The sequence below is a fragment of the Hipposideros armiger genome, unplaced genomic scaffold (genome assembly GCF_001890085.2).
Source record: "Hipposideros armiger isolate ML-2016 unplaced genomic scaffold, ASM189008v1 scaffold_48, whole genome shotgun sequence".
NCBI classification, from domain to species: Eukaryota; Metazoa; Chordata; class Mammalia; order Chiroptera; family Hipposideridae; genus Hipposideros; species Hipposideros armiger.
In genome coordinates, this window is record NW_017731398.1 from 3516059 (window position 1) to 3541641 (window position 25583).

The window sequence follows — 25583 nt, forward strand, 5'->3', positions numbered from 1 at the left end:
CTGATCTGCCTCACCTGGGAAGAGCGCAATGATGGTGCCAACTTGGGCCAGTGAAGCAACGTCCTCCACAACCAGACTGAAGAACAAAAAAAACGACAGCAACTTGTCTGTTCCCCTTCCCCCAATTCCCCAGCGCTGTTCCCATCCCCCAATTCCCTAATAAAAATCTTTAAAAAAAAAAAGAATAAGAGAGTAATAGCTGGCAATTCAACTCTTCGTGCAATAAATTTTAACCTTTTGGTTTAAGATTAGATTTTTCTATCTTCCCTACAAAAACTAAGAAACCAAGGCTTTCATTTAAGGAAATGTTTCTTGGGGACGGAAACATTCCATATTGTGATTATGGCGGTGGTTATACACTGGCCACCTGTCAGAATTAAAACTGCACAGTTAAAATTAGTAAATTTGATTGCATGCAAATGTACCTCAGTAAAGCTGAAAAAAACAATACAGGGACAAAGGAGTGGAAATAGCCGTTTTGATTCAAACTATTACTCAGTTACATCTGTGCTTGGTAAAGGACGATTACAAGTTTGAGTGACACCAAGAGGAGCCACGTAACTGATGAGTTCAAGTTTCTGCAAGTATCAGTTTTCCACTGAGTGAATATTTTACTTTTTGTATCTTAAAATAATTTCCAAACAATTATCCTCGTTTAGATATGAGCAGAGAAACAAGCTTCTCCCTTTCTTACCTTCTCTCTCCATCCACTTGTTACATCATTTCAACATCTTGAAAATGATTTGGTGTTGTGAACAAGATCAGTTTTGGCTGCTTTTTGAATGGCACTTGATTATTTTAATAAAGGAAGAACTGGAGCTTGAACACGTTCATCACTTATTCTTAGAGTTGCGTGTGGTGGGGAGGAAGCTGATAATTCAAACTCTCCTCACCAGTCTTTGCTAGTTCTAGATTTTAAAGGGTAACTGCCATTAAGTAAGTTCTTGCATTTTAACAAAAGATAACTCCCAAATAAAGACAGCTTATACCTTTCATCAGGAATCACTTCTCAACGATTTCTAATTCTTTGGAAAATATGGAGAAAGCAGTTTACCCCCAGTTCTTTTTGCTTGACCATTAGAGTTGTTATCAAGAAGTAACTCATGTTTCTACGAATTTTTAATTTCTCAGCTAAGAACTTCCATTTTTTAAAGAAGGTCCTTCTCTTAAAAAAATTAGTCACCAGTATTCGAATATGAAACGTAAAGATTAACTTATAGTAAATCGGGTAATTTGAGGCCAAGAGTCTTCTTCACAGAACTTAATAGAACTTAAAAGTATTTTTAAGAAAAACTGTAATTTAAAACATTTTTTACCTGTTTACCACAAAGTTAAAATGCTCAAAATAATAGCTATTAAAAACAAACAAACAAACAAACAAAAAACAGCAGTAGCCTTTCAGCCCGACAACTTAAATCAAGGCTGCCAGGATAAACACCTTCAGGGACCCACTCACTCAGGGCTGCTGACATGCAGAGCTGTGAGGAACACAAAAATGGAAGACACACATCCAGCCCCAACAAGTCGGGGCCTTTCTCGCACAACCCTTACCATTTAGCAGTCTGAATGGACTAAAATGTTACTGCCCGTCTGATAAAAATGTTCATATTGAATAACTGATGTGTTTAAATACCACGTTCAGTTTGTTGTGCAGACACAGTTGATTGCTTTCAAAAAAAATGATCTCCCAACCATCAAATAATTTCCCCCCCATAAATCCTCTTGCATTCATCCTGGCGAACAGTTACCTAGCACAGAAACACTATCTGTTGCAAGTGGGATGAGTATATGTGGAGAAAACTAAATGCAAAAACATCACTTCTTGGAAATGAAGTCCATATAAATACACAGGTCACTGTCCTGGTCACAGTCAGGCCATGGAAACCCAGCCCATCACATGGTGATAAGACTACATTTTAGGAGCCAGGTGTGTCTGTCTTGCTCAGCACTGTATTTCTAGTAGCTGGCCCATCTTTGTAGAACAGGTGTGTTAGGCACTAAATGTTTATATAATAAACTAGTAACACTTGGATTTAACAACATAGCAAAAACAAACCCTGAACCCCTAATATATCAACTATAGGAAATCCAATCACCCACGGAAAAATCAAATTACCAGAGTCTTTTTCATCTTTAATTTTTAGGATCAATCAGGGAACAGTTTAACAGTGTAGAACATGCTAATCTGATTTACATTAATTCCTTTCCTCCTTCCAGGCCATTAAATAGCCGGCAGCAGATTAATCTATGACAACGCAAAAATAGTATGCCAGATGACAAGTTCGTGTTTAAGACTTTTAAATTGTGTTGTATTCTCTTCAAGAATTTAATGGCACCCATAGGTCATTTAACAAAGACGTAACAAGAAAGTGAATACAAGTACAGCTGCAGTAATCTCTCTCATCATTAGCACATCCTACATGTACAGCTTCATTATTTCTGATGCTGGAAAAAGCACTATTAATTTGACTAATTGTCAAGTCTCCCTTAATTAGGAAAAAAACTAGAAGCATATTAGCTCTAAAACTACCTAGGAGTCAACATCCAAACCCGTATTGATCTGGTTTCAATATTACATAGAGATCACCTTGATAATTTTAGGTTCCTATGTTAGTGACACCTGACGTATTGTTTGGCAGGCCGGAATCCGTCACTGCAAGGCTTTCCTCTTCTGTTTCTATGTGTAGTTAGAAAACACAAAATACATCGCTAGGCACCATCCTCTTGGAAGCCACTTGGCACTCAGCAGAAAACTGTTTACACTTCATCAACAATGCGCCCTATTTATTTCTTGGTCTCCTTGTTTATTGGTTTTAAAGCTGTTGGATCAAATCCAACTGGCTCCAACATTGGTCTTGATCTATTTCGCTGGGAACTTAAAGTCCCAAGTCACCACAACCAAAGACCAAGGAGAGTCTGATTCAAAACTTATGTCTTGGAACATAAGAAATTTAAAAAGCCGGAGTTTTCCTGAATTGATCACTAGACATGGATTTCCCTATATAACCTTTACATCAGTGTTTCTCAAACACATGCGTTAGCAGCCTCAGAAAATGGCACATCCCTAGGTCCTACCTGTTTCAATTTCTGGTGGCTGAGTGCAAGGAGTAGCTCACTCCAACAAGCTCCCAAGGGATTCTCAGGGTCAAGTTTGAGAACCACTACTTTAGTCAGATACCTACCGGAAAATATTACTTTAGCACAGAACACAGTAGTATATATTTGTAGCTGAAAAGAAAACGGTTTCAAATTACTGTGAAGGTGGTAACTTCAGGATAATTTAGGTCAACTAAAATTAGGTCAAAGGCTGCAGCTCAAAACACACCTGTCCAAAATCAATGGTTTCCCACTATAAACTTTGGAGAAATGCTATTTAAAAATTTAGCAAATGTTTTTTGTTGGCTAGACATAAGAAAATATGGTCAGTACTAATTATATAGCTGGTAGGGAACAAGTGGTTTTACCTTTGCAGCATTTAGTAATCCTGAAAACTAAAATAAGGGTGGTATTGACACAGATTTGCTATTCAGACTTTGGAGCAAAAAAAAAGGATGAGTAAAATTTTGGATGGTGGAGGTTCTTTTATAGCTACCGAGATTGGTGTTCAATGAGAAAAGAGATACATCACATACTTTAAGCAATTACCTAAAAATGTAAGAGAAATGATTGCGCATTGTATTTATCAAAGCTAAGTAATACATTCTTTTGAAATCACATTATATATTTTTATAACATCTAAACTCTATTAAATGAGCTGTTGTTTCCCATTTTTGTAATTTTAAAAAGTGGCAAGATTATTCTGGATAGTAAAATATGCCAAATTAACATTCTGGTAGTAACAGGGCATGTCTGCCTTTAAAATACTTTAATGATTTAAACAAACAAACAAAACCCCAAACCAGAAACTTCTGCTTTTCTAATGGGAAACCATAGATTTTTAGTGAAAGTTTATAATTACATTAACACCCAACTATGGGAAAGAATTCAAACCCTTCCAAGAAACCAATATTTACCTATATTTTCAATAATTGTATCTACTTGATCTTTTTCTTTTACCACCAAGTTGCTTTCAAAGCTATACATGAAAAGGCTTTTTTTGGGGGGAGGGTGTCCAATGGAGGTCCTTTAACCCTAAAATATGTTAGAGGGGAATAGCAGAGATAGTTAAAGAGTAAAAATATGTAATATTTGGAATGAAAAATGATTCCCAGTCAGCTATTTCTAAGTTTACCTCAGTTTACTTTCTATGTGCGACTAGCTGAAGTATTCCACTTTTTTTATGATATATTTGACACGAAAGAACACGTGTAGCCTGTTTTCCCGCCTGTACGCACTTCGGTAGCTTTGTGGCTTGTGTTCACAGGCAGGTAGATGTCCATGCACCTGATGCTGGAGTGAACACCAGGTCCAGGCTCACTGCTACTTAAGGAGGTCAGCAGCATGTCAAATAGCTTAGAAAAGCTACTTTCTCACTTGGCCTGATCTTCCTCTTAGGAGGCTTGGTGTCAAGCTTTTATTAAATGTGAGGAATTCAACAGCTTTGAAATGCAAGACTCACTGCATATGGAAAACTACCTTTATTTTTCCCATGTCTCATTCTCCTATCTTCTTATATTCTGGGAATGCTAAAATGTCTGTCTTTTTTGGGATGTCCCAAAAAATCACCAGAAATGCTTTTTAAAAGCGTTGTTTTCTTCAAAGCCCTTTTAGGCATGCCCTAGGAGGAGGAGCTGCACGAAACGGGGTGGGGTGGGGGAAGAGAGGCTGGAAAGGGAAGCAGGCCGCTTAGGAAGGCGCAGGGCTCGGGGTGAAGAGTGGACTCTGGTCGGCCAACGTCAGGTCAAAGTGCGGACCCACTTTGGGGCCATCTGGGTCCAGTCAGCCAGTCTTTCTAGGTTGTCTCACTTGTAAATGAGGGTAACAATACTTACTGCTGTTAAGGTTGTTTGGGGACTACCTCAGAGAATGTGTAGCACAGAATCAGCTGGTATTATTACTCACCCTAGGTAGTTAAGAAAGTTCAAAGGGCAACAAGAAATCGGGGAAGAATGTTAAGCAGAGAAAGACAGACCTGACTGCACAGCGAAGACTGTGTGAGAGCCCAAACTGGAAGTAAAACGCAGTTAGAGGCTGTTCTAAGGAATCTTAAGTGAGAAACCACAGCGTGGCCTGTGCTGCAATGGTGAAGAAGGGTGTATGGATTCCAGAGAATGCTATGAATTTAAGGTTGACAGGAAGCTGTGACTAACATTGGGGGGTGGGGGGTGAAGGAAAAGGAAGATCAGAATGAAACCAGGTTCTGGCTTGGATGGCAGTCACCCACGAACTGCGACAGGAGGGGAGCAAGGGTTTAAGAGATACTGTTGGGAGGATAAAATAAGCAATTAAATTCAATGTAGGTATGGAAGAAACATTTGTAAGCTGGATGAACATGGGTCTCAGTGTGAACAAAAAATACCAATCTTGGAACCATTAATATACAGAGGGTGCCAAAAAAATGTATACACATTTTAAGAAAGGAAGAAACTATATTAAAATGGTAATACTCAACATATACCAATAACAAAAGGTGATTGCAAGTTGTATGTATACATTTTTTTGGCACACCCGGTATATACGATGTTAATAGAACATATGGGGCTGGGGATTACCGAGAAGTATATATAGTGAGAAGAGTGTTAAGTCAGAATCCTATGAAATTCCAATGCTTAATGGTTGTAAAGAGGAAACATTTGTCAAGGACAGAGGTCACAAACAGGAGGAAACCCAGGCAGTATCATTAAACTCTCGGGAAGAGTTTCCAGAAGGACAGAGGAGTCACTGGCACTAACTTTAGTATCAACAAAAAAATTACTCTCTAAAACATTTACCTATTTTTACTAAGAAGCCATGTAGGAAATACATTGCAAAACTGTCAAGACCCCCGATTATACAGAACACTGAGGCCTTATAAATACTAAACCACCATATAAATACTAAGAACCGGTTCTAGGTTCTTTCGAGTATTACTGACATTGCTCATTCAAAATTTGCCTTGTGTTTTTAGGAGGAAAAAAAAAAATCACTGCATTCCCTGTGAATGTAGGCTAACAACAGAGACTCTGACTGCATTTACTATCTGCTCTAGACCAATTTTTCCCTCCAATCTAAAGGGGGGAAAAAAAAGAGCTATCCCTATTCTCATTTTGCCTCAATATTACATAATTTTAAGTTTTCTTCTCCCTCTAGAAAACTGTTTCTACCCTCCGAATGAAACCATGTACTGAAAGGGAGTGGTAGAGACACCCAGTTCTGCCAGCCAGTGGCCAGTCCAGTAGAGAAGCTATTAAAGGCTATCGTTTCTCAAAGTTCCAGTGTTCCCAGAGTACAAGAGTAGGCAAACCTTTACCTCGAGTACTCATTAAAAGGCAATCTAGAGCCACACTTGAAATGACTTTCACTAAAATTGTCATATTTACAATTATCTTCATCTCTACCTGGTAGCAATATGATCAATCTGTGAAGAAGAAAATTAAATACATCTCAATTCAGAACAAAGGAAATATCTGTGATATATTTAAGCACCAACACAATTTTAAATATTCAAGTGAAATTCAATTGTTCTATTCATGAATAAAGTACTTATCTGTATATACTCTAACACATCTAGGAAATTTAAATGCATAGAAGATGTATTTCATAAGAATTTTTTCACTCATTAAAAATGATGAGTTTTATTTTAACTTTTTCTCTTCTATTCCAAATAAGAAAACCAAAGTGTTTGGAAAATCTAACTCTGCAGCCATGACAAACAAAATAGACATTAAAAAAAAAAAACTTTGCCCTGAAGCAAACACAATAACCAACAAACCAACATTACTTATGAAAGCTAGCTACACTAAGTTATCAGTAAATTGAAATAAAAATTTACAGAAAATAACTTAAATTATTTAAATTGCAAAATGAGATAGACAAATTCAAGATTATACATGTTGAACTACTGGTCACATCAATGAGTTAGAGCTTAACCCATGACTCACCATTGCCTCCCATTTATAAACTATACTAGTGTTTTTAACTGTCTTGAATTTGCTTTAATTGTGGAGAAGCAGTTCACAAGTTCATAGCCTATTCTGTTTAACAGACTAGCTGGTAAGCGTGCACAGAATCAGCAGTTATGGCCAAACAAAGAATGCTCTTAAAGACAAACAGAAGCATGTCCAGCGCCACTGCGTGTGTGTACAGTCAGTCATCTTCTTACCTTTAACTAAAAACCTGTGAAATATTAGGAAGGTGGTGATATACCATTTTAAATCCTAGATCTGTACATACTAATTGTTTCTATATTGTATTTAAAAAAAAACAGAAATGCACAAATAGTGACAAAGACTATTGATACCTGTTCAGAGACAGGCAAAATAATAGTGACTGCACTATGCCAGACCCCTCTCTAAAAACGTTTGATACATTTTCTTGGAAGAAAGCGTTTCTTCTGGTATGTGCCTACCAGAAGCAGCATGTAACTGGGAAAGCTGGTCCGAACAATGCCAGTGTAAAAGGTTAAGCCCGGTGCTCATGGAAAGCAATATGTAGCAAGTAAAATATCCAATAAATATATATAATTGCTCATTTAAGTGGGTAAAAATTTTCCCAATTTCCTTCAGCCGATTTTAATGACCAGAAAATGGATTTAGATCCATCTACATATTGCAAAATGGAATTTAAAATAGGCTATTAGTTTAGGCAAAACTAATCAACAAGCCACAGAGCTTCAGAGGCACTCTTGAACATTTAAGGGGCTACCCTACCCATTAAAGAAATTCAGAAGCACATCCCGCTGGTGGCAATATAAACTGGTATAACCTTTTTGAAAAGCAATTTGGCCACTGAAGTGTTCATATCCTTTGATCTAGGTAAGCCCACTCCAGGGGATTTTTCCAAAGGAAATACATTAAAAAAAAAAAAAAGGAGAAAAATATTTTAAAATTCACACACAGAATGGTGCTCAATGCAATACCATTTAAAATGGTAAAAAATTAGGAACAATCTAAATATAAAACAGACAAAAGCCAGGTAAAGTAAGGTCCCACTAACCTATGAGAATTACATAGCAACAAAAATTACAACAATTTTAACAACAGATGACACAATGTGGTAAAAAGAAAAAAATCTGTACTTATTTACAATTATGGGAAAAATACAAGAATATAGTAAAGTATAGAAGAGACGAGGAAAAAATCAGACCACCACACAACGATCTGGTGGGTTTATGGGTGACTTTTCTTAATTTTATTATTATCACTGTATTATTTAAGCAATACAGATAGAGCAGAAAAGCATTAATTTTCAAAACTTTGCATGATCTGGTCTGGAAGAAGTTAACACAACAAACACAAGTATTGGCTGAAATATTGGTTGAAATGCTTAGCTGGCATTTGGGCCAATTATTAAAATGAACTTTTTATACCTTAATTTCTATGAGATAAAAGAGCAACAATATAAAAAAACAGTCTCTAAAGATAACTTCTGCTACTGAAACATAATATAATTATTTTGTAACTAAGAAATGTCAACAGATTCATAGATACTTAAAAAAAGTTTTGGTAGCCTACCTATAGCTCTTAGAAATATAAATCCATTCATTTCCTGTTTCAAAGGGTGTTAATTACTTATCAACACCTCTGAAATAAATGAAGTTTGAATGAAGGAGAAAGCAGTTTTACCTTGTTCTATATAAAATGAATCTGATCTTTTTAAAAAGAAAGTTAAAATTCTGAGCATATTAAAAATGCCAACCTAGAGCTAAATTTAAAATATACTGAAGTTAAAAGGGGGTGTGTGAAAGGGGTAAAGAAGAAAATCAAACAGCTGGCATTTCAGTTCTTAAAAAACACACACACACGTTAACCCACCACATTTATCTGTCTTTTAGCAACTTAAAAACATCTTAAGTTTAAGGAAAATGACATATCAACCAGACCTCCTCCAGATGTCATTTATAAAAACTGACAAATGACTGCTCAAACATCCAGTCCAAGAGAAAAGCCTGCTACTGGAGATGATTTTGATCCAAACAATTTTTAATGACACTGAAATTCTGAACTAAAAATAATGATAAAAGAAAGTCAAGTTTGATTCTCTGAACACCTATTTCCTGTCCAAACAGCCCTTTTGTTCTGCTTCCCTGCTTAATTTTAATGTTCAGTTTGCATCAGAAAACAGCAACAATGACAAAATCTGCGTACACAGAAGCATAAAGGAGCAAAAGTGTAAAATAAAGGATCATGAAAAGATTAGAACAAAAATCCTACCAACAAAACCTCCACAATTTTCTGTTTGCTTCACCTCAGATTAACTTCACTTGAAGCTGTACTCCAAAGCAACCAAACCTGAAGATCAAGCTCCACCTTCTCCAATTCTAGTGGCTGAAGAGTAAAATCTCCTCCCTGTTAGTGAAACTGATAATTGTGATTGGATACGGCTAATATCCATTATTTTAAAGAACTTTTCCTTGCTAGCAGGTTAGGTTAAACACACTAAAACCCCCTGGATAAGCTGGTTTCTTAAAGAAACAGTAGGTAATGTTTCAGTTTTCCTATCACATACTATTTGCTTACTCTTTTGTCTAGGTAAAGAATAAATCAAGTAAGGGCAGTGAAAATCTCACAGAAGCAGCTTTAATTTGCAGCTCATTGCCCAACTGTTTGAAATACAATGCTTTTAAACATAAATCATTTGATATTTTTACAGAGCCCTGCAGGTGAAGTTATGCTTCATAAAGACAGGCTCCTTTTCAATTGAGTTCACATCTTGTCTGAAAATTTTACAACGGCAACAGAAAATCCATTGCGAAATTTCTCTACAGAGGCTGAAAGACCATAACTTAACTGAAAATACACAGCACTAAAATACTGTATGCAAAAGATTGACTTCTAAACTACCTATCAAATTCACTGATACGCATATTCTCAGTATCACTATAGTAAAAATTCCAGTGACATCAAAAGTTAATATTTCTACTTAAAATTGAGGAGAAAATGAGGCAGAAATATAATTTCTCTGTTACCACTTAAACAGGTCTGCTGTTGTGCATGTTTTTGCCAAGGTTAATACTTATCCACAGCAAACAGATATCTATAAGCGGAAAAGCAACTTGACCTAAGGATATGTCAGGTATAAAGTTGAGCATAGTTTAAATAAGTTTTTTTTAAAACTATTGTTGTTTTCTAAAAGAAGGGTGGACCCTACTTTGCACCCTACTTAGTACTTTAAGGTGGCATGGACACCCTAAGATATAGAAGGGACCATCCCTCTTAAAATACTAAGTTACATTAAATGGAATTTTTACTACAGAGTTTCTAAAGAGTGTTCAGGCACTTTGATGTTTAAACAAAAAAGACATACTGTCACTTTACACATTACTGTTTGCTATATTTTACTATATGTTTATTTTAATTAGAACTGCTTATGTTTTAGTAGCTTGGCCCATCAACTATTACTCTGACATTAATCATTACCTGATTGAATAACATTTAACTTGTTTGGTAAAGTATAATTTTCACCTCTACCAAAAATTTTGACTGGTTTATAAAAACAAATTCAAAATGAAAGCAAATTAGAGTGACTTCTTAAAATATCTTTCAGTAAGTTTTATAAAGAATTTTAAATTTACAGTTTTCAAAGTTCAAAATCTTGCAAGTATTTTTCCTTAAAGAAAATTCACATATTAGAACACAAAGCCAACAAGCTTGTTTTGAATACAAAGAGAAGTCTTTGTAAGAAAGTGAAAATTCACATAATTGCAACTAGACATGAATATGGAGCAATACCCTGCAGAAGCCCAAACAGCTGCATAATCCATTATGCCTTTTAAGTGGACAAATTGAAAGAGCCAATTCACAGAGGTCTAGTCCCAAGATCCTTTGCAAAGATTCACTGCTTTGAATGCCCAGCACTTCAGGAGTCAAGTTCAGGTTTTCCTCCCACTGTGTGGACACTCTTGCAAAAGAACACTGTGAAGCAGAAGAGGCACAGGAGCAAACAACAGAAAGAAAACATCATTTGAGTTACAACACGAAACTTGAAAAAACAGGGTTATTAGATGGCCAGAATTTTACAGGGTTATAGAAAAAGATGGCAAACATTTAAATCTTAAAATTTGGCAAGCAGAATATTAGTAGATAGTTACAGGAACCAAATAAACCTTTGCTCTGACACAATTTTTCACTTCCAAGTTAATTATTTGTACCAAACACACACGTATTACAAACACTAATATAACACCAAGACCACTCTCAATCTATAATCCAAAGGAAAGAAATAAGGAGTCAGCATTCCAGATTGCTCCAAGGTCTCCACCTACCTGAAAGAGCTTCAAGGTGATAACTATCATTGAAGGTGGCTCACAGGTTAAAATGAAGAGCATTTTATTCTACTTGTAAATCAGTAGCAGAAGAAAACAGCAAAAACAAATAAAGGGAAAGCAATACCATGACCTAGATTATCTGACAACAATATTGCTTCATAGGACACAGAGCCTGCAAGGTTCCAAGGCTCCCGACTGCATGTGACAATGCCACTCACTGAACATCAAGTGCTCAAAGGACGCATTGTAGGTTTTTTGTGGAAACTCGAAGGTTCCCCAAACCTGTCCACTGAAAACAAATACGAAAAGAACAAGCTGTTGAACAACCTGGGCTCATTTCACTTTTGTTTACAAAGATCCTATAAAAAGAATCAATACCTAGACTTTAGGAAAAACTCTTGGTCCGTAGAGAGCAGGGTGAAAACGTCCTTAAGACTCTGAAAGGAATGAGAATAGGGCAAACTATTCTTCCTACAGCAGCAGTTAATCCCTGGCATCAGCCCAGGAGGGCGCTGTAGGTGGTTTAAGCAGCAGGTGGCGAAGGACACCCCTGACACTGGCAAAGCAACACCTGGATAAAGTCTGAAAACCACCCTCAAGTGGAGAACACAATGTTTGAAAAGATTTCTCTGACAAATACACATTGCCTGCAAACCTGAGGAATGAATTTGAGTTTGCAATTCCTGCTGTGTATCTTCTAACTCATTAAGGGAAAAAAGCACAAGGTGAGTATGGGGGGAAGAGGGACGATGGTAATGGTCCATTCAGTGCAATACTAAACACAATGGGAACATTAAGGAAACAAATGGGTAAGACAGCAGAAAACCTAGCTGAGAGAAGAGGTATTTTTCTGTAAGACAGCAAATTGCTTTGAGAACAAAGGGTCACCAATAAATTAAAAAGGAGCACGGAGCACAATACCAAGACCAAAATACATGTGAAGGAGAAAAGCATTCATAATCCTCAACTATTAAGATTTAACAGTCATAAATTTTCACGTGCCAAATATCCTAAAGGAGTAAACTGCTAGACATAGAAAAATGACAGGAAACAGACAGGCAGAGTAAGCTCCCTCTCTCCTTTGCAGCCTGAGCCAGAAAAAAAGAAGAGAAAAAGATGAATGATCCACACTATTTAATGAGGTTAATGTTTTTTATATAGCTATCAAAAGAAAAGCTTCTTTTCTCAATAGTCATAGAAAATGTTTTAAAATTATAGTCACAATTTTGGAAAGTAAAAGCTGAATAGGTGCCATTCTCTGGTGATCATACAGTAACATCCAAAGTATAATAGAAAAGCTTATTCATTCGTCAAACCTTCTGGACACCCACCAAACACTGGGCACCGCTAGCTGCTGTGGTGCCACGGTGAATGGTCCCTACCACTGTAGAAAGTCATGGTCTGGGGTCAGGATAGTGCTGCCCCACAGAAATAGAACAGGAGCCACATGCCATGTTCGATCTTTAGTAGCCACATTAAAACATTAAAATAAACAGTTAAATTGTAACATTTTATGTAACACACATGTAAAATAGAATTACTTCAATATATAATCAGTATCTCACACCTCAATTCACACTTGTCGTATTTCAACAGCCAGATGTGGCTACTTAAATTTAAATAAAATACCGTAGCTATTAGCCACATGATTATTTACAAATTAGGATAAATTTCCATCATTGCAAAAGACTCTGTATCTCTGCTGTCCAACAGAATAGCCACTAGCCACATGTAGCTGAAATGTGATTAGCAAGACTAAGGAACTGAATTTTTAATACTCTTTAATTTCAATTCATTTAAATAACCACAAGTGGCTGGTACCTACCAAGTGGAAAGTATAGCTCTACAGGAAGAAATAGACATTAAAACAAATTACACACACTTATTGAATTGCAGTTGTTACAAGTGTTTACAAAAGAAATGTCCAACATGAAATGAGTGAGTGTAGCCAACAGAAGGACTTAACCTCTTTTGCCAGCATCAAGGAAAGATTCTTCAAGGGGATCACAAATAAGAAAATGGGGACAGCATATGGAAAGGTCTTGGGTGGGGGAAAACTGAGAACACAGTAGAAATAAGGAAGAAAAGTACCAAGAGGCAAAATCATCTAAGTTATCTGTAGGAGATGGATTTGGACAGAATCTGAACAGGACAGGGAGGTGGAGAAGTGAGGCAGCCCAACCACTTGGAGATAATAAAAGCCTCCGAAATAAGTCTTGCAATAAAGCTTGTCCCACTCTTCCTCACTCAGTGAACAGCAGTCATTCGGATCTGTCAAATCCTAAATCTCAAGCACTTCTTGTCCCCTTTGTGCTAGCAACTTCTTTCACAGGGGAAAACTTACCCTGGCTCTTTCTCGATCTTACGACGTGGAATCACAGTTCTAAATTTTCTATACAGGACAAGCTTTGAGGGGCAGTAATCCGGTTGGAAGACGGGCGAGAGGCTCAAAACGTTTGCAAGGCAATTTTTACAAAAAATTTTACAAAAGATAGGGAAGCTAAAGAAGCTCCCCAAACACACTTAGAACCTCCACGAAGCTTAAATATTACATCCTCACAGAGACACTCTCTGAGCTCCCAATCAGCACCTTCCAATCTCTGTGAGTACACTGTTATTTCTTTCCTTCCTAGCACTTGTCAAAATCTGAAAATTCTTTATTCATGCTCAAAATTTGAGGAACATAGCTAAAACTATGCTGAAAGGGAAACTTAATGACGTTAATTTTTTTCATTCTACAACACAGAACATTAAAATATAGAAATAACACAATCAACATTGTTTTAAGACATTCAAAACAAAAAACAACCTGAAAAACCTGAGGAATCCACTAAAAACGTCAGGATTAACAGCAACAGCCAAAAATTTGGGGAGGAAAAAGGAGGGAGAGGTGTAGCATAACAAAGTAAAAACATTATTACTCCCAGTTACTAAAACAATGTGCTCTGGTATCCAATCATTACTATTGACTAAATGCTAAAAAGAACCAAGTAGAGATGCATTTAGGATATGATAAAGGTAGCTTTATTTCAAGGCAACAAGAAAAAGATTTTTTTTAATGGGGCTGAAATAACTGATTAACTTATTAAGGAAAGTTATTTCACTTCACATATTATGTCAAAGTAAATCCCAGGTGAGCAGAAAGAGATAGATGCGAAAAATGAAGCTAGAAGAAAGTTACCTGGGTAGAAGGATCCATTAAATATGAAAGTAAAGTATAGCCATAAAAAGAAAGTACTAACCTAAATTTCTTAAAAGGTAAAAACGCTTTCGTGTTTAAAAAAAACAAAAACAAAAACACTGAAAGCAAATAAAAGGCAAATGCGGAGCCAGGGGAAACGTACAGGATGGGGCAAAGGGCTGTATCCTAAATATACAGAAGGCTACAAATGGCATCACAAATCCAAACCACCACCCGAGGTGAGCAAGACAGACCAGAAGGTGTCCAGTTCCGGGTCTCTAGTCATCATCACAACTAATGAGGAAATACAGAGGAAATCTTATGAAGGGGAAGGAAGGCAGGAAAGAAAACGCTCAGTAAAGTCGTGGAGGAGATGTGGATTCCATCATATATCTAGTCACACTTTATATTGCGTTGTCAGAAAAGTCATGACGCATTTTTGCAATGAAAAACATAGAGAAAAATACATCATGACTTTTCCGACAACCCAATATAATGGTTTGGGCAACTTTATGCTATAATGTGAGACAAACTTCTAAGACAAGACTTGGCTACATCTATGAAGACAAAACAAAAAAGCTCATGTGCTTTCACTCAGCAATTTTAGGACAGACTGAATCCTAAAGAAATGAGAAATCCATAGAAAGATTTAGCTCTTCAAAGGATCTTCACACCACAGTAGAGAAAAGGATCAGGTAACACACGGTACACACGACAGGTGACTAGTTATTACAGTACTTTCCTAAGACGGAACGGTATGTGCCCTTTAGAAGTCCTATTACTACATGGGGAGCGAGTGGTAAACACAGGAGATGCCTGCCCTCAGGTCGTTTGCAGTCCAGCAGGGATACAGACAGTAGCTAAACACACTGTTTCAGGTGAAGGGGTTCCATGACCTGAAGCAGGGTAACACCTAGTCAGGGAAGGTGGTGTGTGACGGCACTGCTGAAAGAGTGACACCTGAGCACAAATATGACTGTGTGTTCCAGGCAGAAGGAACAATTTTAAGGGAATAAGCCTGGCACGTTCAAGTGGAGGCTGGTGCGCCCGGCGGAAAGGTAGGAGACCCGTGTATGTGACCGGCGCTGCTGGGGGTCTAAAGCGGCCCCATCCACTCGGGAGCCACAGTCACAGGTGCCTACTGAGCATTAGATACAAGGCTAGCTCAGATGTGCGTGGAATGGGAAATACACATGGGACTGTGAAGACAGTCTCCCCATAAAGGAACGTAAAACACACCATCAAAAATCTCCTTAAACTGATTATTTCTAGAAATCATATTTTGGGTTAAATAAAATATATTTTGGCTGGGCTCTCTTTTTTTTTGTAAATGTGGCTATCAGAAAATTTGAAATTACTTAGGTGGCTCCCATTATATTTCCAATGGACACTGCTGATCTAGGGTGTAAGGGCCATAGTAAAAAGTCTGAATTTTGTCTATTGAAACGTCATTGGGGGGTTTTGAGCCTGGGGGTTGAAATTATACATTTCAATGGCTGTTCTCCACAGAAGCAGCAGGAGACTAGGGGCGGAGAGCTGAAGCAAGGACACCATTACCATCTTCCCTACACCAAAGGTGTTCAGAAGGTATTTGCTACAAGCTTGAAGGTAGAGGCAGCCTCCGACTCACTGTGTAGAACTGAACTTTTAATTGTTTAGGAATATGAAGAATATACACAAACAGAAAGACTGGGGGTATACCTGCCAAAATATTAACAATAGTTATTTGTTCTTTGTAGCTTTCTATTCTTTCTGAAAGTTTGAAAAAAACAAAACAAAACAAAAAAACCTCAAACACATTGCAACAATAATCAAATACAAAAATGAGGTTTTTGAAAGCAGGATAAAACAGCCCTTCCAAAACAAAGCATTCTCAGTATTTGTCTGCAAGCTACATTTACTGTTAAAAATAAATTCAAACCATCTCTACTCCCATGGCTTTACATAAAAGCAGGTTATTTAAAGCTATACATAAACTCGTAGCACACACACCCATTTTCAGGAAGTGAATGCTGCTCCCTCGTTTGTCACAGCACTGCTGTTAGCATGAGAAACAGAGATGCCCCAGAAGCACATCTTGGGGCACGCCCAAATCTGAGGCTATGGAAGTAAAAAGTACTGAAATGCGTCGCTAACATATGCTGATGAAGACCCACCACTTGTCTTTCTCCATAAATGCTCCATAGGATATACCCAGTCCCTTTCTTTAAAGGCCCTGCCATTTGATAGGGGCTTCCCTTCACTGAGGTGTGCAAACCTGGAAGGATGAATGAACCCAGGACCGGTTCCTTGTACAGGATGAGTATGCTGAGGACAGGAGAAATGCTAAGTGCAGACACACCTCGTCTTCCTGCGCTCCCTTTACTGCGCTTCAGGGTGTTGCATCATCATCACAGCCATGATCATCATTATTATTTTTACAAACTAAAGGCAAGCTCCTCCACCAGCCAAAGTTAGGACTCGCTTTACTGCGATCCCTGCTTTATTCTGATGGTCTGGAACTGGACCACAACATCTCTGGGCTATGCCTGTAATTTGTCAGAGATTACACAAGGTCCGGGAGAGGAGAACACAGAAAGAGTGATTTGTGTCACATACAATCAAGTGTTTTTCCTGCTGTATTTACTTTTACAAGGAGATAGCAAATAGTGTAAGACTTCTCACAATGTGATTTCAAAGGAAAGGATTCATCACACAGATGAACCGGAATCTTGGTTTCTCATGCAAATGTGAAAAAACTAGGAACCAATCATTACGGCTATGAATCTCATTAAAACACAAAAGAAAATCCTAGTTTGTCATCCGTTTGATCTCTAGCATTTCAATGTCTTTTACTCCTGACTACCTAAAATCTTTCTAATGCAATCTACATTAGTTACTCTAGAGAAGCTCTTGCAGTCGTGCACCAGGAGCCCGGAAACAAGAAATGTTCATGGAGCACAGTTGTTGATAGCAAAACAAAACCAAAAGCATAATCTCAACACCCACAAATTATGGAGGATTAACACAACAGTACACAGCAATGAAGCGAATGCACTACAGTCACATAATATTTATAAAGCTCAAAAGAAAAGCAAACCAAAAAACTTACAAATACATGTGATGAAACTATTTTTCAGAAAGCCAAGGGAATGATAAACAAAATCTACTAGACCTGGCTAAGAGGCCGGGCTGTAGGACAGATAAGAAACACATAAGCAGATGCAAGTTTTGGTAACGTCCCAGTTCCTGGTTTGGGAGGCGGAGTCATGGTGTGTTTTTTTTTTACCATGTTTTATCTCTTTATACTGTGCTGTGTTATGTATTCTTTTGTGGTATTAAATATATTTTTGAATAATTTTTTCGGCTTTGTTGAGGTATAACACATACAGTAACCTGCACATAAAAAGGGTAAAATGTGACCAGATATGACAGATCCACACAGGAAACTCTCTCTACAATCAAGATTATAGCCCTTTAACCCCTAAGTTTTCCTCCTGTACCTTTGTGATCCTTGCCTCCCTTAAATATATTTTTATTTTATTTTCAATTTATACACTTTATTCATGTATTCCTACAGCTATCATCTTTTTTTTTTTTAGATACTGTTAATGTTTAATTTACGACTACTAACATTAGACAGTATTGACTGAAAAAGAGTTAAAAGACAACCTGCTTGGGAAATTTAAAGGTGCGTTATTTTGCTAAAAAAAAGAACATTTTCCCCTTAAGCAAGTGTCCTAACATTGGTTAACATAACTATTATGTAACTGAATCTTAGAAGTTTATGGTATCTTAGTGGTGATCACAGCGCGAGGTACGCAAATGCAGAATCACTATGTTGTTCACCTAAAACTAATATATTGTATGCCAACTAAAATTAAAGTTTTAAAAAGTTTATGTATTTCACATTAAAAAGACCAAATTCTGAATTTGACCTGAGAGAAACATTTAATCTTTTTTCTCAGAGCATCCAAACCATTAAAAACTGCCCCGTGTTTTTTACCGCCCACCAGGTTTAAATATAAATAGTCGGTAGATGACCCCAAGACCCTTAACTTTGTTCACGTTGGCTAACAACTTTCTAGTTGTGAAACAAATCATGATGGCGTTTGAGCCGTGCTGCTTCACCAAAACAGTTCAAAATAAAGCTAAAATCACTTCCAACACCACCACCTTCCGCACTTGTTTATGTAGCTGGACGCAAGCTGGCAAGTACTATGTCAAAGGGGAGAGAAAAGTTCAGAAATCCTGGGTCCAACCCACAGGAGCGGAGACCAACTCCGGCCCCTTCCCGTCCGCAATCCGGGCAGGTGGAAAACGTCCCGGAAGGGCCTGACAGGCAGCGGGGGCGCCACTGTTCGGTGACAGGGACGCCCCGGGACCCCCGCCCGCCAACTGCTCGGAATGCGGCCGCAGGGGTTCCCGTCCGGGCGCCCCACCCTACCCACCACCCTGGGAAGCCCACCTGGGAACGCGTGCGCCGCGCGTGGGGCCCCCGCCCCGGGACCCCCTGGCCTCGGCCCTCAGTGGACGCCGGGCCTCGCCGCCACCTGCCGCCCTCCCGTCCGCTTCCGGTCGCCGCGGGAGGGCCGGGCCGCGCCTCACGGAGGGGGAAGGGCGGGGGGGAAGCCAGCGCCGCCTGGGCCGCTCCTCACCTCGCCTCACCTGGCGGCGGCCCTCTCCGCCGGACGCGATGCCCGCCGCCGGTTGCCGCCGGTGAAGGAGGAGACGTGAGGCCGCCGAACCCCGGTCGCTCCGGCCCCGCCGCCGCCGCCAGCCCCTCGTCCGCTGTTTAGTAAACTTTTCTGTTTGGTTGCTCGGCCTGTGACGCGACGCGGAAAGCGCTCGGGATTGGCCGGCTCGCGGCGCTGACGCGGCACCCCGCCCCCCCCGCAGCCTAATTATTACCGGCCGGACGGCCTGCAGACCGAGGGGCGGGGGCGGGGTCAGAGCTCGGAGCGCGCGACGATTGGCCAGGCCCCCAGACGGGGCGGAGCGTGTTGGGAGACGCCTTCCTCCTTCTCCGCCCCGTCTGCCAGCGCCGTCCCGCCTTCGCGCGTCCGGGCCTCCCGCCGCGGCCTCTCCCCGTTACCGCTGAGGGAGCGCGGTTTCGGGGGTCTCGTGGACCGTCGAGGAAGCTGGGGAGCAGGTGCAGGTCCCTCAGGCACCGCGTAGGGCCTGGCGTGTACCTGTCCGGAACTGAGGCTCCAGAAAGAGTCACGCTTCGCCTGCCATTTGTGCAAGAGGAATCCTGAGTGAGCTCTCCCACGTGCAGCCCCCAAGCCCCCGAACTTGCAAGCAAAGTCCGAACTCAGGGTGCGCACCCGAAGGCAGGGCGATTCCCGGTCCTGAGCCAGGGGTTGCAGAGAGGAGCAAGCCGAGAAGCGCGCGTGCACTCACGCAGGGCACACGCGCCCCGCAGTACCGGGTCCCCACAGCACTACACAAGGATCCCTGCCTGTATAGATTTTTCACTGTAATGGGGGAGGTACAAGTGAAGAACATAAGTCCCCGCATTTCTCCGCCGAGCGGGCCGAGGGGTGAGAATGGCCCCTGGAAGCGTCTCGGCCTTCCGGCTTTCACGTACAGCACAAGCAACAAGTGCAGGATCAAGTTGGCGGTCAATTCCATCCTATTACCGCGAGTGAGCTGGTCGATGGCCCGACAGGTAGGAGGCGAACCGAGTCCCGAGGACCCCATTTTTGTTTTTAAATTTCACAGTTTGTTCATTATGAATTGTTTGCATACACGTTGATTTTTTTTTTAATGTATCGTGTTCAAACGCTATTCGGTTGCAGAGCTTTTTGGTGCCCCTTTAAATTTTAGGCTGGAAGTGAGTATCTCACTATCCTCACCCTAGTCTGGAGAGCCTTACTGGGAGGAGAGAGATTTTGACATGACTGACAGTGTAAAGGTTAGGTGTTGTGCAAATGCTTCTGGGATAGGAAGCAGTTAATTACAGAGAAGATACAGGCCAGAAAAAAAAGCCTTCAGAGAGGAGGTGGCACTGGCTTTTGACCCTGAAGAGTGTCTAAGGCTTAGCCATGCTGGGAACCCAAGGAAGCGTTTTCCTGCTCTCCTCCAGTCTGGAAGAGACAGTGCCCAGGGTTTGACAGACAGATGCTTCAGAGGCAAGGAAAGGAATTCACTGTGAAGTTGAGCCTCCTGTAAGCAATAAGAAGGGGACAGGTGGTAAAATGGAGGGCGCTTGCCCAGGGCCTAAAAATATTCAAAACGTGTCTTTAAAGAGCATTCAAATTTAAATTTAAAAACAACCCTACAAACAATGAGCTAACCCAGCATAAGAGGATTTTTCCCAAGGATGTTCATCTCTGACAACGGAGACCAGGTTCCAATGGAGGCTACAAATAGTTTTAGGGTCAATTCCTACAGGTCTGAAAAGCCAAGTTGAGTAGTTGACTTTACTTAGTGGGAAATGGGAAGCCATTATAGAACTGTAAGAAGGGAAGGAAATGGTGGATTATAACAAGTTGGTGGATTCTGCCTGTACTAGGAATAATTTTGCAGCCTGGGGTCCTTTCGACTGTGTACTGCCCTCTTGCCATTGGCTGGTAGAACTATACGGAAGGAATTTTGGATTTTGGCCAGGGTTCACATCCCTCCTCAAGACATGTTTTTGGCTCAGTGACATTGAGCAATACCCAACTCCCTGGGTCTCCCATTTTCTGAGTTTGGGAAACATATGTGAGCAAAACAAAGATCCCTATCTTTGTAGATGTTTCACTCTAGTGGGGGGGGATACAAATGAAAACCGTAAGTAATTATGTTGTGAGTTAGAAGATGGTTAGTGGTGGGGACAGCCGAAAAAGTACAGCAGGGCAGAGGATGGCAGAGGGCGGCTGCCGAGTTAAACGGGGCAGTCGGGTAGGCCCCACGGAGAAGGTGAAGTCTGAATGGAATTGTAGAAGAGGCGAGGGTGGAGTCCTGTGAATAGCTGGGAGAGTGGTAATGTAGACTGAGTGCTGTACCTGAGCACAGGCCCCCAGGTAGGGATTGCCCAGGAAGCCCTGTTCCTGCGGCCAGGTCGGAGGGGAAGCCGGACAGGCAGGGAGCACCTGACGATGTTTGGCTCTGTGGGCCATTGTACATACGTTGGCCTTCGCTGTGAGCAAAGTGAGGACCCCGTGCGTAGTTTTGAGCGAAAAGTAACACGATCTGACTTAGATTATAAAGGGTCATTCTGGCTACTGTATTTTAGAGTCGACTAAAAAGACAAGAAAAGTGAAAGCAGGGACACCTATGAGGAGGGTACTACTGGCTGAATCCACGTGGGAGATAAGGGTGGCTGGGACCAGGGTGACAGCAAGGGAGGCAGTGAGAAGTGGTCAAGTCCTTGGATGTATTTTGAAGGTGGAGCCACAGAGTTTCCCGATATCCAGGTTTTTGAGCCTGAGCAACTGCAATGTTGAGCAGGAGGAAAAGCCGGCCATTACTTTGGCACACACTGAACTGGACACGATACATCTGTGGGGACATCAGGTAGGCAGTTGGATGTACATGGCTAGGGCTCAGGGCAGAGGTGTGGGGGAGATAAAAGTTTGGGGGACATCATCACGTAAAGGATACTTCACGCCATGATATTTGGTCAGAAAGTGAGTACAGGGCATCCTGAGAACCAAGCCCCTGGAGCTCTGACATTGAGAGCTTATGGAAAAGAGTGGGAATTAACCAAGGAGACCAAGGAAGAGGAAACAGAGGTGGGAGGAAACTGAAAAGAGCCTGGTGTCGTGGAAAGACATGTCGAGGAGGTCGTGGCTACCTGTGTCCATGGCTACTGGTGGTTGAAATATGATGAGTATTGAGAATTGACAGCAGCATTTAGCAACCTGGAGGTCACCTTGGGGAGTGTAGTTCAGGTGGCTGGCAGAAGCCTGATGGGCATGGCTGTCACACCTGACTTATCAGGGGTTAGGTTGGGGGGTTAATGACATAACAAATGTGAAAGATCTTTGTCAACTGAGCACGTTCTCATGGATGTTACCTAAAACTTCCTGTTATTCACCTAACACACTTGGGTTTCCATGTACATTTGGTGTGACTTTGCAGAAATTGGGTTTGCATGGCCTTGGCGGGTTCCTTCGTGTGCAGTCTGGGCAGAGAGATTACAGCATTGCACGGTGATTTGGAATTCGGACAGCCCACCGCCAATAACTAGCTTTGTGGTCATGAGAAAGTCATGTAAACTGGGGACGAAAGCCTACCTTCAAAGGGGTGTTATGAGGATTAAAAGATACTGCATTTGTACTCATCCAGTGACTGTCGCATGCCGGCTTCCTTCCAGCCTGTGGTGTTAAGTGCTGGCCTACAGCAGGGAGTAAGAAAGAACTGTAGGCCCTGCCCTCATTGACTTGCGTGCATAACTCTTCTTATGGGCAATGTACATAAACAATATATTTATAGCACAGGCGCATAATAGATGCATAGCTTCTGCCACATTCTGTGAATCAAAGACGGTCACAAGACTGACCCAGATTCGAGGATTGTGGAAATAGACCCTACTCTCTAAAGCCAGTAGGTTGCAAAGAATGTGCGGCCATGTCCATTCACCCACCAGCCTACCTTTTCAATATTGTCTGCAAGGGCCCACCTACTCCTCACCTAAGTGGGGACTGGCCAGGGAGGCATAAGGCCAGACCAGAATCTCAAGCTCTGGTTAGCGGTGGAGGAAGTACCCTTAAAAAAACTTCTCACAGACTTGTGTTAATAGTGCTTCTTCTCATGACTTTTCATCAGTCTAAACCAAAGGTTCTCAAACGTTTTGGTCTCAGGAACCCCCGGGGGTCCATGGATCACACTTTAAGGACACTGGTTTAAACCACCATATGTGGACGGTGTCTTTAACTTGTTGAAAGAGTATTGCTCTTAAAGAAGGTGCCCAGGCAAGCAGCTCCCTCAACTCATGGACATACTTATGCCCATCTACTAACATTCGTTACATTCAGTCCCCAGCCCATTTCATGACCTTAACCTACCGAACTCCTACTCATCCCTCAAAACCCAGTAAAAATTCCTGATCCTTGTTGATGGATTTCTTGACTCCTGTAGGCAAGGAGAGGACTCTTCTTACGTGCTGTCGCACACTTTATTCCTCTTTCTGCAGCAGCACTTACCATGTTAATTAGAAATGTATGTCTGCATGTTTGCCTCCTCTGCAATTAGACCAGAAAATTGTTTTTCGGAAGTTTGATTTTTTTTTTTTAATGTTGGCATGAGATGAGGGTGTCAATCCGTCCATCTCCATATCTCTAACTAATTGTCCTAATAAATTTTCAACCCTTTTCTTCCTCATGGCTTTGTTTGAGGCCTCCTTTAGCATATGTTAACTTTTTGTACATAATAGAGCCTGCATCTGGACTTTTCCACTAATCTTGTAATTCTGCCTCATCATACTGCTTTATAGTAAGTTTCCGTATCTCCTGGAGCTTGTCTTTTCATCATCTATTGCTCTTTTGAATTTCATTCGAAATTCTGATATGTTTATGCCTCCAGGTTAACTTTAGAATAATTTGGTTAGTTTCTAAAATCCTGCCAAGATTTTAATTGGGGTTACATATGCCTAAAACACTTTGGGGGAGCAGGGAGGGAAATGTGTGTCTCTTCACAGAATTTGGATGGACCATCACAAAATCTGGGTTTTAGTTTTTTCCATTTATTCAGCTTAAAAAAAACAACAACACAAAACAAAAACCTCTCAACATATTTTATTTCCTTAATTTTACATAATTTAGTGAAATATTAAAAGAAATACACATGATCATAATATTTCTCATTAATAATTCACTTGGTTATATTATGCTTTGTTGATACTGTGGATAAAGTTTTCTTTCTTACATTTTTAAACTGGTCATGGTCATATATTATAATGCTATTTAATTCTATATGTCTCTTCTATGCCTGACCATTTAATTGATCTTTTAAAATAGACTTTAATAATTTTTCAGTTGATTGCTTCGGGTGTTGAGCTTCTGGGTACCAGGCAGATAGATTTGTGCATGGCCCACTGCGGGGCCTCAATAAATGTGTGTCCAGTGAATGAATCAGTCAATGAATCACGAAGTGGTCAGGTCACAAGAGACCCTGTGACCAAGCGGCTCAGTGGTTACAACTGGGCAGCCTTTGCTGGGCTGTACTCGTGGCCCCTTCACTTACCAGATGAGTGATTTGGGGCGCGTTGTTTAAGTTTACTGCACTTCCGTTTCCTATCTTTAAAGCAGAGATGATAATATTTTCTTTGTTAGGTTGATTAAATGAAAAACAGTTTATGCAGAATGCTTAGCACAGTGTCTGGTCCAAAAATAAGTGCTCAGTAAACAGTAGTTATAAATGGGATCTAATCAGTGACCTGATCCAGTCACAGCCAAAATTAGATGGTCTTTTGCAATAGATACACGGGTAAGGACTCATATGGACAATTAGTTTATTGACAAGCAAAGCAGTAAAGACGGTCAGTCTAGCTAGTAAGTATGCAAAGTAAAACAATAGTGACTTACTGTGTCTCGCCTCCAAAAGTAGAACATTGCTTTAATGGCACTTACAGCCGGAAAGGGCACGGTGGAGAGGAACCCTCAGTCATTAAGTCTGGGGCTCTGCAATGCCAGAATGCAATAGTTTTCAAAATTTTGAATGCACCTACAGAAATACCCCAAAAGGTGTGGGTACAGCTGGATGTGGGTGGGGACAGAAGCCACAGGGGTCGCCAGCCCAGAGGTTCAGAAAAGTCACATACAGATTTCCCAGAAGAGGTGTTGGATAAAACCCAGGTTCCTCATCTAGGCGGCTGCCAGACGACCTTGGGCCACTGGGCGGCAGCACACTGGACATCAGCCCAGGAGGTGGAAACGCCAGCACTGGGCCCTGGGAAGTCTGGCAGGAATGAGGCAAGGCCGCGTCAGGGTGAAGGGAATGGAGTGCTGTCAGATGCTGGCCAAGGGTCTTGGGCAGCTTGGAGAGTCCACGTGGGGTGGGAAAATGAGAGAGGGCTGGGATGCAGGGGTCGGGAATTCCTGTTTCCACGTGGCAGCAGGGGGCACGTGGCCTGGGTCAGGGGCTTACTCA

At 40.8% G+C, this 25583-nt stretch overlaps 1 protein-coding gene across 8 annotated transcripts in view; it reads right to left on the reverse strand.

Moving 5' to 3' along the window:
• ZFAND6 (zinc finger AN1-type containing 6) overlaps positions 1 to 19413 on the reverse strand; it is a 49616-nt gene extending 30203 nt beyond the window's left edge. For 3 of the 8 annotated variants that reach the window (XM_019640203.1, XM_019640201.1, XM_019640199.1), the window contains exon 1: positions 19163 to 19229. The gene's annotated coding sequence lies outside the window, so the exon portion shown is untranslated. Of the gene's footprint in view, positions 1 to 9290; positions 9374 to 19162 lie in introns of those variants that run through there. The other 5 variants (XM_019640204.1, XM_019640200.1, XM_019640206.1 and 2 more) reach the window with 4 other exon arrangements.
• Positions 19414 to 25583: the final 6170 nt, after the last annotated feature.